We start from the raw sequence: 16,748 nt of genomic DNA on the forward strand, positions 1-16,748 counted from the left end.
AAAAAAGTAGTGATGCCGTGCAAAATGTAAATAAAAACAATGCAATGATTTCCAAAACACATAAAGTCATATTTAATATAAAATAGACCAATGACATGTCAAATGTTGAAATTGAGAAATGTTATAGTTTTATGAAAAGTAGGTTTTGAATCTGATGTCAGCAACACGTCTCCATAAAGTTGCAACAGGATCATGTTCACCACTGAGCTGCATCGCCTCTTCTTTTAACAACACTCTCTAAACATTTGCTAACCGATCAGATCTATGTGAAGATTTACCATCTTTATGAAAGTGCAGCGCTAAATCAGTGTGATTGTCCTTCAAACCCGCCTGACGTGGTGAATCGGCCTTTCTTCTGTTTTTGTGTACTTGTCTTCTGTCTGGATCGTCTTTTTTTCCCTCAGACTTCAGGAAGAGAGTCAGCAGTTAATTGGCTCAGAGCGGAAAGAATAACAGAGAGCAGTGATCCTATTGGCTGAAGGAAAGTGGAATACCCCCCGCCAAAATAAGAGTATAGAAGTGTAAACAACTCCACAGGAGGCCCTGATCCGACTCAACACCACTTCATGCAGCAGCATCTGATTAGTCTGCTGGATTAATGGGAATGTGGAGATTAATAATAGGGAGAGGGGGGGGGGGGCAGTGATACTTCCCACAGACATACTCACACAATGATAGATAGATAGATAGATAGATAGATAGATAGATAGATAGATAGATAGATAGATAGATAGATAGATAGATAGATAGACAGATAGACAGACAGACAGACAGACAGACAGATAGATAGATAGATAGATAGATAGATAGACAGACAGACAGACAGACAGACAGACAGATAATAGATAGATAGATAGATAGATAGATAGATAGATAGATAGATAGATAGACAGACAGATAGACAGACAGACAGACAGACAGACAGACAGACAGACAGACAGACAGACAGACAGACAGACAGACCGATCGATCGATAGATAGTTACTTTATTAATCCCACAAGGGGACATTTTTTCGCTACAGCAGCATTTATAGGTACAGGAAAGCAATAAAACTCTTCTACATTAACACAAATTACAACAAATATCAATGAAGTTATTATTTAAAATGAATAATGAAATTGTTCACAGACATATTTTTGGGGATTCTGCTAATTGTTTATGATATATCAATAAAGAATATAGAAAACATCCTCACAAGAGTGGATTCCTTCGCTGTTGCATTTATGTCTTTGATGAAGACTGAAGTCTTTAAATATAAACCAATAGCAGCTCAAACTAACAATAATAATAATAATAATAATAATCCTCATGAGGATTTATTCCAGGCCTGTTAGCTGGGTGTGCCTAATAAACTGGTAACTGAGTGTATCTGTCATCTGAATCCCTCTGTTGGATCAACTTAAAGAAATATCAGCTCCTCACAATGTAAAATTTATTTTAACCAACGTTTGGTTCATATTTATCACACATTCATATGTTCATATGTATCACATGTTAAAATGTTTATATTTATCATATGTTCATATGTTCATTTGTATCATATCTTCTGTTGTTTTTTTCATTTTTATATGAAATAATTTCATTCGAAGGATGTTTGTGATACACATATTCCATTGACAACTGAATGGTTGGAAGAAAAATACATAAATCAATAAAATAAAATACAACAGTAATATAAAAAAATAAACATAACATTAACATGTCATGAATGAAGTGAAAATGAAATGTGATCAGGCCCTCAAATATGTTTTATCAAAAGTCTTGAACTCATCAAACTTTATTATGTGTGCTGCTTCTAACGAAAAACATTTCAGACGGAAGGATGTTTTTCATGTTGAAGTGCTCCATTAGTTTCTGTCCTCTCTGAGTCTCTGACGTGGAGACGGAGACACATCGTGACTTTGTGCTCGGTCTGAAGGAACATTAATAATGTGCTCTTAGATGTATTAGAGTGATAATTAATGGACCTAATGGCTTCTCATTCTCTGTTTGGGCATCAGATCTGAATAAAGAAGTATTGATCTGCATAATATGTCTTCAAACAGAGTCGTGTTGTTTACTGGCAGATTCAAGGTGTCTGGACGGTCCTGATGAGTTAGTGAATTAAAAGAGAGAAACCAGGAAGTGACTAATGGAGAGAGACAACCTGATCATTTGGTTTGATGTCCTTCCATCTGTTATGTATCCTGGACACGGTCACGGGATGTTTACGTTATCATTGTCAGAAATGTGTCTTATAAAATATAGCATATGTGTTATAGAATATAGTCAGTGTGTTATAGAATATAGTGGGTGTGTTATAGAATATAGTCAGTGTGTTACAGAATATAGTGGGTGTGTTATAGAATATAGTCAGTGTGTTATAGAATATAGTGGGTGTGTTATAGAATATAGTCAGTGTGTTATAGAATATAGTGGGTGTGTTATAGAATATAGTGGGTGTGTTATAGAATATAGTCAGTGTGTTATAGAATATAGTGGGTGTGTTATAGAATATAGTGGGTGTGTTATAGAATGTAGTGGGTGTGTTATAGAATATAGTGGGTGTGTTATAAAATATAGTCAGTGTGTTATAGAATATAGTCAGTGTGTTACAGAATATAGTCAGTGTGTTATAGAATATAGTCAGTGTGTTATAGAATGTAGTGGGTGTGTTATAGAATGTAGTCAGTGTGTTATAGAATATAGTCAGTGTGTTATAGAATATAGTCAGTGTGTTATAGAATATAGTGGGTGTGTTATAGAATATAGTCAGTGTGTTATAGAATATAGTGGGTGTGTTATAGAATATAGTGGGTGTGTTATAGAATATAGTCAGTGTGTTATAGAATATAGTGGGTGTGTTATAGAATATAGTGGGTGTGTTATAGAATGTAGTGGGTGTGTTATAGAATATAGTGGGTGTGTTATAAAATATAGTCAGTGTGTTATAGAATATAGTCAGTGTGTTACAGAATATAGTCAGTGTGTTATAGAATATAGTCAGTGTGTTATAGAATGTAGTGGGTGTGTTATAGAATGTAGTCAGTGTGTTATAGAATATAGTCAGTGTGTTATAGAATATAGTGGGTGTGTTATAGAATATAGTGGGTGTGTTATAGAATATAGTGGGTGTGTTATAAAATATAGTCAGTGTGTTATAGAATATAGTCAGTGTGTTATAGAATATAGTGGGTGTGTTATAGAATATAGCCAGTGTGTTATAGAATATAGTCAGTGTGTTATAGAATATAGTGGGTGTGTTATAGAATATAGTGGGTGTGTTATAGAATATAGTGGGTGTGTTATAAAATATAGTCAGTGTGTTATAGAATATAGTCAATGTGTTATAGAATATAGTGGGTGTGTTATAGAATATAGCCAGTGTGTTATAGAATATAGTCAGTGTGTTATAGAATATAGTGGGTGTGTTATAGAATATAGTGGGTGTGTTATAGAATATAGTCTGTGTTATAGAATATAGTGGGTGTATTATAGAATATAGTGGGTGTGTTATAGAATATAGTCAGTGTTATAGAATATAGTGGGTGTATTATAGAATATAGTGGGTGTGTTATAGAATATAGTCAGTGTATTATAAAATATAGTGGGTGTGTTATAGAATATAGTGGGTGTGTTATAAATTATAGTGGGTGTGTTATAGAATATAGTCAGTGTGTTATAGAATATAGTCAGTGTGTTATAGAATATAGTGGGTGTATTATAGAATATAGTGGGTGTGTTATAGAATATAGTGGGTGTGTTATAGAATATAGTGGGTGTATTATATAATATAGTGGGTGTGTTATAGAAAATAGTGGGTGTGCTATAGAATATAGTGGGTGTGTTATAGAATATAGTCAGTGTGTTATAGAATATAGTGGGTGTATTATAGAATATAGTGGGTGTGTTATAGAATATAGTGGGTGTGTTATAGAATATAGTCAGTGTGTTATAGAATATAGTCAGTGTGTTATAGAAAATAGTGGGTGTGTTATAGAATATCGTCAGTGTGTTATAGAATATAGTCAGTGTGTTATAGAAAATAGTGGGTGTGTTATAGAATATAGTCAGTGTGTTATAGAATATAGTGGGTGTGTTATAGAATATAGTCAGTGTGTTATAGAATATAGTGTGTGTGTTATAGAATGTAGTGGGTGTGTTATAGAATATAGTCAGTGTGTTATAGAATATAGTCAGTGTGTTATAGAATATAGTGGGTGTGTTATAGAATATAGCCAGTGTGTTATAGAATATAGTCAGTGTGTTATAGAATATAGTCAGTGTGTTATAGAATATAGTGTGTGTGTTATAGAATGTAGTGGGTGTGTTATAGAATATAGCCAGTGTGTTATAGAATATAGTCAGTGTGTTATAGAATATAGTGGGTGTATTATAGAATATAGTCAGTGTGTTATAAAAGATAGTGGGTGTGTTATAGAAAATAGTCAGTGTGTTATAGAATATAGTCAGTGTGTTATATAATATAGTGGGTGTGTTATAGAATGTAGTGGGTGTGTTATAGAATATAGTGGGTGTATTATAGAATATAGTGGGTGTGTTATAGAATATAGTGGGTGTATTATAGAATATAGTGGGTGTGTTATGGAATATAGTGGGTGTGTTATAGAATATAGTCAGTGTGTTATAGAATATAGTCAGTGTGTTATAGAAAATAGTGGGTGTGTTATAGAATATCGTCAGTGTGTTATAGAATATAGTCAGTGTGTTATAGAAAATAGTGGGTGTGTTATAGAATATAGTCAGTGTGTTATAGAATATAGTCAGTGTGTTATAGAATATAGTGTGTGTGTTATAGAATGTAGTGGGTGTGTTATAGAATATAGTGGGTGTGTTATAGAATATAGTGGGTGTGTTATAGAATATAGTCAGTGTGTTATAGAATATAGTCAGTGTGTTATATAATATAGTGGGTGTGTTATAGAATGTAGTGGGTGTGTTATAGAATATAGTGGGTGTATTATAGAATATAGTGGGTGTGTTATAGAATGTAGTGGGTGTATTATAGAATATAGTGGGTGTGTTATAGAATATAGTGGGTGTGTTATAGAATATAGTCAGTGTGTTATAGAATATAGTCAGTGTGTTATAGAAAATAGTGGGTGTGTTATAGAATATCGTCAGTGTGTTATAGAATATAGTCAGTGTGTTATAGAAAATAGTGGGTGTGTTATAGAATATAGTCAGTGTGTTATAGAATATAGTGGGTGTGTTATAGAATATAGTCAGTGTGTTATAGAATATAGTGTGTGTGTTATAGAATGTAGTGGGTGTGTTATAGAATATAGTCAGTGCGTTATAGAATATAGTCAGTGTGTTATAGAATATAGTGGGTGTGTTATAGAATATAGCCAGTGTGTTATAGAATATAGTCAGTGTGTTATAGAATATAGTCAGTGTGTTATAGAATATAGTGTGTGTGTTATAGAATGTAGTGGGTGTGTTATAGAATATAGTCAGTGTGTTATAGAATATAGTGGGTGTGTTATAGAATATAGTGGGTGTGTTATAGAATATAGTCTGTGTTATAGAATATAGTGGGTGTATTATACAATATAGTGGGTGTGTTATAGAATATAGTCAGTGTGTTATAGAATATAGTGGGTGTGTTATAAAATATAGTGGGTGTGTTATAGAATATAGTCAGTGTGTTATAGAATATAGTGGGTGTATTATAGAATATAGTCAGTGTGTTATAGAATATAGTGGGTGTGTTATAGAATGTAGTGGGTGTGTTATAGAATATAGCCAGTGTGTTATAGAATATAGTCAGTGTGTTATAGAATATAGTGGGTGTATTATAGAATATAGTCAGTGTGTTATAAAAGATAGTGGGTGTGTTATAGAAAATAGTCAGTGTGTTATAGAATATAGTCAGTGTGTTATATAATATAGTGGGTGTGTTATAGAATGTAGTGGGTGTGTTATAGAATATGGTGGGTGTATTATAGAATATAGTGGGTGTGTTATAGAATATAGTGGGTGTATTATAGAATATAGTGCGTGTGTTATGGAAAATAGTGGGTGTGTTATAGAATATCGTCAGTGTGTTATAGAATACAGTCAGTGTGTTATAGAAAATAGTGGGTGTGTTATAGAATATAGTGGGTGTGTTATAGAATATAGTCAGTGTGTTATAGAATATAGTCAGTGTGTTATAGAATATAGTGGGTGTGTTATAGAATATAGTGGGTGTGTTATAGAATATAGCCAGTGTGTTATAGAATATAGTCAGTGTGTTATAGAATATAGTCAGTGTGTTATAGAATATAGTGTGTGTGTTATAGAATGTAGTGGGTGTGTAATAGAATATAGTCAGTGTGTTATAGAATATAGTGGGTGTGTTATAGAATATAGTGGGTGTGTTATAGAATATAGCCAGTGTGTTATAGAATATAGTCAGTGTGTTATAGAATATAGTCAGTGTGTTATAGAATATAGTGGGTGTGTTATAGAATATAGTGGGTGTGTTATAGAATATAGCCAGTGTGTTATAGAATATAGTCAGTGTGTTATGGAATATAGTGTGTGTGTTATAGAATGTAGTGGGTGTGTTATAGAATATAGTCAGTGTGTTATAGAATATAGTCAGTGTGTTATAGAATATAGTGTGTGTGTTATAGAATGTAGTGGGTGTGTTATAGAATATAGTCAGTGTGTTAAAGAATATAGTGGGTGTGTTATAGAATATAGTGGGTGTGTTATAGAATATAGTGGGTGTGTTATAGAATATAGTCTGTGTTATAGAATATAGTGGGTGTATTATAGAATATAGTGGGTGTGTTATAGAATATAGTCAGTGTGTTATAAAATATAGTGGGTGTGTTATAGAATATAGTGGGTGTGTTATATAATATAGTGGGTGTGTTATAGAATATCGTCAGTGTGTTATAGAATATAGTGGGTGTATTATAGAATATAGTCAGTGTGTTATAGAAAATAGTGGGTGTGTTATAGAATATAGTCAGTGTGTTACAGAATATAGTCAGTGTGTTATAGAAAATAGTGGGTGTGTTATAGAATATCGTGGGTGTATTATAGAATATAGTCAGTGTATTATAGAATATAGTGGGTGTATTATAGAATATAGTGGGTGTGTTATAGAATATAGTCAGTGTGTTATAGAATATGGTGTATGTGTTATAGAATATAGTCAGTGTGTTATAGAATATAGTGGGTGTGTTATAGAATATAGTGGGTGTGTTATAGAATGTAGTGGGTGTGTTATAGAATATAGCCAGTGTGTTATAGAATATAGTCAGTGTGTTATAGAATATAGTGTGTGTGTTATAGAATGTAGTGGGTGTGTAATAGAATATAGTCAGTGTGTTATAGAATATAGTGGGTGTGTTATAGAATATAGTCAGTGTGTTATAGAAAATAGTGGGTGTGTTATAGAATATAGTCAGTGTTATAGAATATAGTGGGTGTGTTATAGAATATAGTGGGTGTGTTATAGAATATAGCCAGTGTGTTATAGAATATAGTGGGTGTGTTATAGAATATAGTGGGTGTGTTATAGAATATAGTGGGTGTATTATATAATATAGTGGGTGTGTTATAGAAAATAGTGGGTGTGCTATAGAATATAGTGGGTGTGTTATAGAATATAGTCAGTGTGTTATAGAATATAGTGGGTGTATTATAGAATATAGTGGGTGTGTTATAGAATATAGTGGGTGTGTTATAGAATATAGTCAGTGTGTTATAGAATATAGTCAGTGTGTTATAGAAAATAGTGGGTGTGTTATAGAATATCGTCAGTGTGTTATAGAATATAGTCAGTGTGTTATAGAAAATAGTGGGTGTGTTATAGAATATAGTCAGTGTGTTATAGAATATAGTGGGTGTGTTATAGAATATAGTCAGTGTGTTATAGAATATAGTGTGTGTGTTATAGAATGTAGTGGGTGTGTTATAGAATATAGTCAGTGTGTTATAGAATATAGTCAGTGTGTTATAGAATATAGTGGGTGTGTTATAGAATATAGCCAGTGTGTTATAGAATATAGCCAGTGTGTTATAGAATATAGTCAGTGTGTTATAGAAAATAGTGGGTGTGTTATAGAATATAGTCAGTGTGTTATAGAATATAGTCAGTGTGTTATAGAATATAGTGTGTGTGTTATAGAATGTAGTGGGTGTGTTATAGAATATAGTGGGTGTGTTATAGAATATAGTGGGTGTGTTATAGAATATAGTCAGTGTGTTATAGAATATAGTCAGTGTGTTATATAATATAGTGGGTGTGTTATAGAATGTAGTGGGTGTGTTATAGAATATAGTGGGTGTATTATAGAATATAGTGGGTGTGTTATAGAATGTAGTGGGTGTATTATAGAATATAGTGGGTGTGTTATAGAATATAGTGGGTGTGTTATAGAATATAGTCAGTGTGTTATAGAATATAGTCAGTGTGTTATAGAAAATAGTGGGTGTGTTATAGAATATCGTCAGTGTGTTATAGAATATAGTCAGTGTGTTATAGAAAATAGTGGGTGTGTTATAGAATATAGTCAGTGTGTTATAGAATATAGTGGGTGTGTTATAGAATATAGTCAGTGTGTTATAGAATATAGTGTGTGTGTTATAGAATGTAGTGGGTGTGTTATAGAATATAGTCAGTGTGTTATAGAATATAGTCAGTGTGTTATAGAATATAGTGGGTGTGTTACAGAATATAGCCAGTGTGTTATAGAATATAGTCAGTGTGTTATAGAATATAGTCAGTGTGTTATAGAATATAGTGTGTGTGTTATAGAATGTAGTGGGTGTGTTATAGAATATAGTCAGTGTGTTATAGAATATAGTGGGTGTGTTATAGAATATAGTGGGTGTGTTATAGAATATAGTCTGTGTTATAGAATATAGTGGGTGTATTATACAATATAGTGGGTGTGTTATAGAATATAGTCAGTGTGTTATAGAATATAGTGGGTGTGTTATAAAATATAGTGGGTGTGTTATAGAATATAGTCAGTGTGTTATAGAATATAGTGGGTGTATTATAGAATATAGTCAGTGTGTTATAGAATATAGTGGGTGTGTTATAGAATGTAGTGGGTGTGTTATAGAATATAGCCAGTGTGTTATAGAATATAGTCAGTGTGTTATAGAATATAGTGGGTGTATTATAGAATATAGTCAGTGTGTTATAAAAGATAGTGGGTGTGTTATAGAAAATAGTCAGTGTGTTATAGAATATAGTCAGTGTGTTATATAATATAGTGGGTGTGTTATAGAATGTAGTGGGTGTGTTATAGAATATAGTGGGTGTATTATAGAATATAGTGGGTGTGTTATAGAATATAGTGGGTGTATTATAGAATATAGTGCGTGTGTTATGGAAAATAGTGGGTGTGTTATAGAATATCGTCAGTGTGTTATAGAATACAGTCAGTGTGTTATAGAAAATAGTGGGTGTGTTATAGAATATAGTGGGTGTGTTATAGAATATAGTCAGTGTGTTATAGAATATAGTCAGTGTGTTATAGAATATAGTGGGTGTGTTATAGAATATAGCCAGTGTGTTATAGAATATAGTCAGTGTGTTATAGAATATAGTCAGTGTGTTATAGAATATAGTGTGTGTGTTATAGAATGTAGTGGGTGTGTAATAGAATATAGTCAGTGTGTTATAGAATATAGTGGGTGTGTTATAGAATATAGTGGGTGTGTTATAGAATATAGCCAGTGTGTTATAGAATATAGTCAGTGTGTTATAGAATATAGTCAGTGTGTTATAGAATATAGTGGGTGTGTTATAGAATATAGTGGGTGTGTTATAGAATATAGCCAGTGTGTTATAGAATATAGTCAGTGTGTTATGGAATATAGTGTGTGTGTTATAGAATGTAGTGGGTGTGTTATAGAATATAGTCAGTGTGTTATAGAATATAGTCAGTGTGTTATAGAATATAGTGTGTGTGTTATAGAATGTAGTGGGTGTGTTATAGAATATAGTCAGTGTGTTAAAGAATATAGTGGGTGTGTTATAGAATATAGTGGGTGTGTTATAGAATATAGTGGGTGTGTTATAGAATATAGTCTGTGTTATAGAATATAGTCGGTGTATTATAGAATATAGTGGGTGTGTTATAGAATATAGTCAGTGTGTTATAAAATATAGTGGGTGTGTTATAGAATATAGTGGGTGTGTTATATAATATAGTGGGTGTGTTATAGAATATCGTCAGTGTGTTATAGAATATAGTGGGTGTATTATAGAATATAGTCAGTGTGTTATAGAAAATAGTGGGTGTGTTATAGAATATAGTGGGTGTGTTATAGAATATAGTCAGTGTGTTATAGAATATAGTCAGTGTGTTATAGAATATAGTGGGTGTGTTATAGAATATAGCCAGTGTGTTATAGAATATAGTCAGTGTGTTATAGAATATAGTCAGTGTGTTATAGAATATAGTGTGTGTGTTATAGAATGTAGTGGGTGTGTAATAGAATATAGTCAGTGTGTTATAGAATATAGTGGGTGTGTTATAGAATATAGTGGGTGTGTTATAGAATATAGCCAGTGTGTTATAGAATATAGTCAGTGTGTTATAGAATATAGTCAGTGTGTTATAGAATATAGTGGGTGTGTTATAGAATATAGTGGGTGTGTTATAGAATATAGCCAGTGTGTTATAGAATATAGTCAGTGTGTTATGGAATATAGTGTGTGTGTTATAGAATGTAGTGGGTGTGTTATAGAATATAGTCAGTGTGTTATAGAATATAGTCAGTGTGTTATAGAATATAGTGTGTGTGTTATAGAATGTAGTGGGTGTGTTATAGAATATAGTCAGTGTGTTAAAGAATATAGTGGGTGTGTTATAGAATATAGTGGGTGTGTTATAGAATATAGTGGGTGTGTTATAGAATATAGTCTGTGTTATAGAATATAGTGGGTGTATTATAGAATATAGTGGGTGTGTTATAGAATATAGTCAGTGTGTTATAAAATATAGTGGGTGTGTTATAGAATATAGTGGGTGTGTTATATAATATAGTGGGTGTGTTATAGAATATCGTCAGTGTGTTATAGAATATAGTGGGTGTATTATAGAATATAGTCAGTGTGTTATAGAAAATAGTGGGTGTGTTATAGAATATAGTCAGTGTGTTACAGAATATAGTCAGTGTGTTATAGAAAATAGTGGATGTGTTATAGAATATAGTCAGTGTGTTATAGAATATAGTCAGTGTGTTATAGAATATAGTGGGTGTGTTATAGAATAAAGTGGGTGTGTTATAGAATATAGTCAGTGTGTTATAGAATATAGTGGGTGTATCATAGAATAAAGTCAGTGTGTTATAAAATATAGTGGGTGTGTTATAGAATATAGTGGGTGTATTATAGAATATAGTCAGTGTATTATAGAATATAGTGGGTGTATTATAGAATATAGTGGGTGTGTTATAGAATATAGTCAGTGTGTTATAGAATATGGTGTATGTGTTATAGAATATAGTCAGTGTGTTATAGAATATAGTGGGTGTGTTATAGAATATAGTGGGTGTGTTATAGAATGTAGTGGGTGTGTTATAGAATATAGCCAGTGTGTTATAGAATATAGTCAGTGTGTTATAGAATATAGTGTGTGTGTTATAGAATGTAGTGGGTGTGTAATAGAATATAGTCAGTGTGTTATAGAATATAGTGGGTGTGTTATAGAATATAGTCAGTGTGTTATAGAAAATAGTGGGTGTGTTATAGAATATAGTCAGTGTTATAGAATATAGTGGGTGTGTTATAGAATATAGTGGGTGTGTTATAGAATATAGCCAGTGTGTTATAGAATATAGTGGGTGTGTTATAGAATATAGTGGGTGTGTTATAGAATATAGCCAGTGTGTTATAGAATATAGTCAGTGTGTTATAGAATATAGTCAGTGTGTTATAGAATATAGTGTGTGTGTTATAGAATGTAGTGGGTGTGTAATAGAATATAGTCAGTGTGTTATAGAATATAGTGGGTGTGTTATAGAATATAGTGGGTGTGTTATAGAATATAGCCAGTGTGTTATAGAATATAGTGTGTGTGTTATAGAATGTAGTGGGTGTGTTATAGAATATAGTGGGTGTGTTATAGAATATAGTGGGTGTGTTATAGAATATAGTCAGTGTGTTATAGAATATAGTCAGTGTGTTATATAATATAGTGGGTGTGTTATAGAATGTAGTGGGTGTGTTATAGAATATAGTGGGTGTATTATAGAATATAGTGGGTGTGTTATAGAATGTAGTGGGTGTATTATAGAATATAGTGGGTGTGTTATAGAATATAGTGGGTGTGTTATAGAATATAGTCAGTGTGTTATAGAATATAGTCAGTGTGTTATAGAAAATAGTGGGTGTGTTATAGAATATCGTCAGTGTGTTATAGAATATAGTCAGTGTGTTATAGAAAATAGTGGGTGTGTTATAGAATATAGTCAGTGTGTTATAGAATATAGTGGGTGTGTTATAGAATATAGTCAGTGTGTTATAGAATATAGTGTGTGTGTTATAGAATGTAGTGGGTGTGTTATAGAATATAGTCAGTGTGTTATAGAATATAGTCAGTGTGTTATAGAATATAGTGGGTGTGTTACAGAATATAGCCAGTGTGTTATAGAATATAGTCAGTGTGTTATAGAATATAGTCAGTGTGTTATAGAATATAGTGTGTGTGTTATAGAATGTAGTGGGTGTGTTATAGAATATAGTCAGTGTGTTATAGAATATAGTGGGTGTGTTATAGAATATAGTGGGTGTGTTATAGAATATAGTCTGTGTTATAGAATATAGTGGGTGTATTATACAATATAGTGGGTGTGTTATAGAATATAGTCAGTGTGTTATAGAATATAGTGGGTGTGTTATAAAATATAGTGGGTGTGTTATAGAATATAGTCAGTGTGTTATAGAATATAGTGGGTGTATTATAGAATATAGTCAGTGTGTTATAGAATATAGTGGGTGTGTTATAGAATGTAGTGGGTGTGTTATAGAATATAGCCAGTGTGTTATAGAATATAGTCAGTGTGTTATAGAATATAGTGGGTGTATTATAGAATATAGTCAGTGTGTTATAAAAGATAGTGGGTGTGTTATAGAAAATAGTCAGTGTGTTATAGAATATAGTCAGTGTGTTATATAATATAGTGGGTGTGTTATAGAATGTAGTGGGTGTGTTATAGAATATAGTGGGTGTATTATAGAATATAGTGGGTGTGTTATAGAATATAGTGGGTGTATTATAGAATATAGTGCGTGTGTTATGGAAAATAGTGGGTGTGTTATAGAATATCGTCAGTGTGTTATAGAATACAGTCAGTGTGTTATAGAAAATAGTGGGTGTGTTATAGAATATAGTGGGTGTGTTATAGAATATAGTCAGTGTGTTATAGAATATAGTCAGTGTGTTATAGAATATAGTGGGTGTGTTATAGAATATAGCCAGTGTGTTATAGAATATAGTCAGTGTGTTATAGAATATAGTCAGTGTGTTATAGAATATAGTGTGTGTGTTATAGAATGTAGTGGGTGTGTAATAGAATATAGTCAGTGTGTTATAGAATATAGTGGGTGTGTTATAGAATATAGTGGGTGTGTTATAGAATATAGCCAGTGTGTTATAGAATATAGTCAGTGTGTTATAGAATATAGTCAGTGTGTTATAGAATATAGTGGGTGTGTTATAGAATATAGTGGGTGTGTTATAGAATATAGCCAGTGTGTTATAGAATATAGTCAGTGTGTTATGGAATATAGTGTGTGTGTTATAGAATGTAGTGGGTGTGTTATAGAATATAGTCAGTGTGTTATAGAATATAGTCAGTGTGTTATAGAATATAGTGTGTGTGTTATAGAATGTAGTGGGTGTGTTATAGAATATAGTCAGTGTGTTAAAGAATATAGTGGGTGTGTTATAGAATATAGTGGGTGTGTTATAGAATATAGTGGGTGTGTTATAGAATATAGTCTGTGTTATAGAATATAGTGGGTGTATTATAGAATATAGTGGGTGTGTTATAGAATATAGTCAGTGTGTTATAAAATATAGTGGGTGTGTTATAGAATATAGTGGGTGTGTTATATAATATAGTGGGTGTGTTATAGAATATCGTCAGTGTGTTATAGAATATAGTGGGTGTATTATAGAATATAGTCAGTGTGTTATAGAAAATAGTGGGTGTGTTATAGAATATAGTGGGTGTGTTATAGAATATAGTCAGTGTGTTATAGAATATAGTCAGTGTGTTATAGAATATAGTGGGTGTGTTATAGAATATAGCCAGTGTGTTATAGAATATAGTCAGTGTGTTATAGAATATAGTCAGTGTGTTATAGAATATAGTGTGTGTGTTATAGAATGTAGTGGGTGTGTAATAGAATATAGTCAGTGTGTTATAGAATATAGTGGGTGTGTTATAGAATATAGTGGGTGTGTTATAGAATATAGCCAGTGTGTTATAGAATATAGTCAGTGTGTTATAGAATATAGTCAGTGTGTTATAGAATATAGTGGGTGTGTTATAGAATATAGTGGGTGTGTTATAGAATATAGCCAGTGTGTTATAGAATATAGTCAGTGTGTTATGGAATATAGTGTGTGTGTTATAGAATGTAGTGGGTGTGTTATAGAATATAGTCAGTGTGTTATAGAATATAGTCAGTGTGTTATAGAATATAGTGTGTGTGTTATAGAATGTAGTGGGTGTGTTATAGAATATAGTCAGTGTGTTAAAGAATATAGTGGGTGTGTTATAGAATATAGTGGGTGTGTTATAGAATATAGTGGGTGTGTTATAGAATATAGTCTGTGTTATAGAATATAGTGGGTGTATTATAGAATATAGTGGGTGTGTTATAGAATATAGTCAGTGTGTTATAAAATATAGTGGGTGTGTTATAGAATATAGTGGGTGTGTTATATAATATAGTGGGTGTGTTATAGAATATCGTCAGTGTGTTATAGAATATAGTGGGTGTATTATAGAATATAGTCAGTGTGTTATAGAAAATAGTGGGTGTGTTATAGAATATAGTCAGTGTGTTACAGAATATAGTCAGTGTGTTATAGAAAATAGTGGATGTGTTATAGAATATAGTCAGTGTGTTATAGAATATAGTCAGTGTGTTATAGAATATAGTGGGTGTGTTATAGAATAAAGTGGGTGTGTTATAGAATATAGTCAGTGTGTTATAGAATATAGTGGGTGTATCATAGAATAAAGTCAGTGTGTTATAAAATATAGTGGGTGTGTTATAGAATATAGTGGGTGTATTATAGAATATAGTCAGTGTATTATAGAATATAGTGGGTGTATTATAGAATATAGTGGGTGTGTTATAGAATATAGTCAGTGTGTTATAGAATATGGTGTATGTGTTATAGAATATAGTCAGTGTGTTATAGAATATAGTGGGTGTGTTATAGAATATAGTGGGTGTGTTATAGAATGTAGTGGGTGTGTTATAGAATATAGCCAGTGTGTTATAGAATATAGTCAGTGTGTTATAGAATATAGTGTGTGTGTTATAGAATGTAGTGGGTGTGTAATAGAATATAGTCAGTGTGTTATAGAATATAGTGGGTGTGTTATAGAATATAGTCAGTGTGTTATAGAAAATAGTGGGTGTGTTATAGAATATAGTCAGTGTTATAGAATATAGTGGGTGTGTTATAGAATATAGTGGGTGTGTTATAGAATATAGCCAGTGTGTTATAGAATATAGTGGGTGTGTTATAGAATATAGTGGGTGTGTTATAGAATATAGCCAGTGTGTTATAGAATATAGTCAGTGTGTTATAGAATATAGTCAGTGTGTTATAGAATATAGTGTGTGTGTTATAGAATGTAGTGGGTGTGTAATAGAATATAGTCAGTGTGTTATAGAATATAGTGGGTGTGTTATAGAATATAGTGGGTGTGTTATAGAATATAGCCAGTGTGTTATAGAATATAGTCAGTGTGTTATAGAATATAGTCAGTGTGTTATGGAATATAGTGTGTGTGTTATAGAATGTAGTGGGTGTGTTATAGAATATAGTCAGTGTGTTTTAGAATATAGTGGGTGTGTTATAGAATGTAGCCAGTGTGTTATAGAATATAGTCAGTGTGTTATAGAATATAGTCAGTGTGTTATAGAATATAGTGTGTGTGTTATAGAATGTAGTGGGTGTGTTATAGAATATAGTCAGTGTGTTATAGAATATAGTGGGTGTGTTATAGAATATAGTGGGTGTGTTATAGAATATAGTGGGTGTGTTATAGAATATAGTCTGTGTTACAGAATATAGTGGGTGTATTATAGAATATAGTGGGTGTGTTATAGAATATAGTCAGTGTGTTATAAAATATAGTGGGTGTGTTATAGAATATAGTGGGTGTGTTATAAAATATAGTGGGTGTGTTATAGAATATAGTCAGTGTGTTATAGAATATAGTGGGTGTATTATAGAATATAGTCAGTGTGTTATAGAAAATAGTGGGTGTGTTATAGAATATAGTCAGTGTGTTACAGAATATAGTCAGTGTGTTATAGAAAATAGTGGGTGTGTTATAGAATATAGTCAGTGTGTTATAGAATATAGTCAGTGTGTTATAGAATATAGTGGGTGTGTTATAGAATATAGTGGGTGTGTTATAGAATATAGCCAGTGTGTTATAGAATATTGTCAGTGTGTTATAGAATATAGTCAGTGTGTTATAGAATGTAGTGGGTGTGTTATAGAATATAGCCAGTGTGTTATAGAAT

This window comes from Embiotoca jacksoni, unplaced genomic scaffold (genome assembly GCF_022577435.1).
Source record: "Embiotoca jacksoni isolate LCO1_2020_lvr unplaced genomic scaffold, fEmbJac1.0.p SCAF_80, whole genome shotgun sequence".
NCBI lineage: Eukaryota > Metazoa > Chordata > Actinopteri > Embiotocidae > Embiotoca > Embiotoca jacksoni.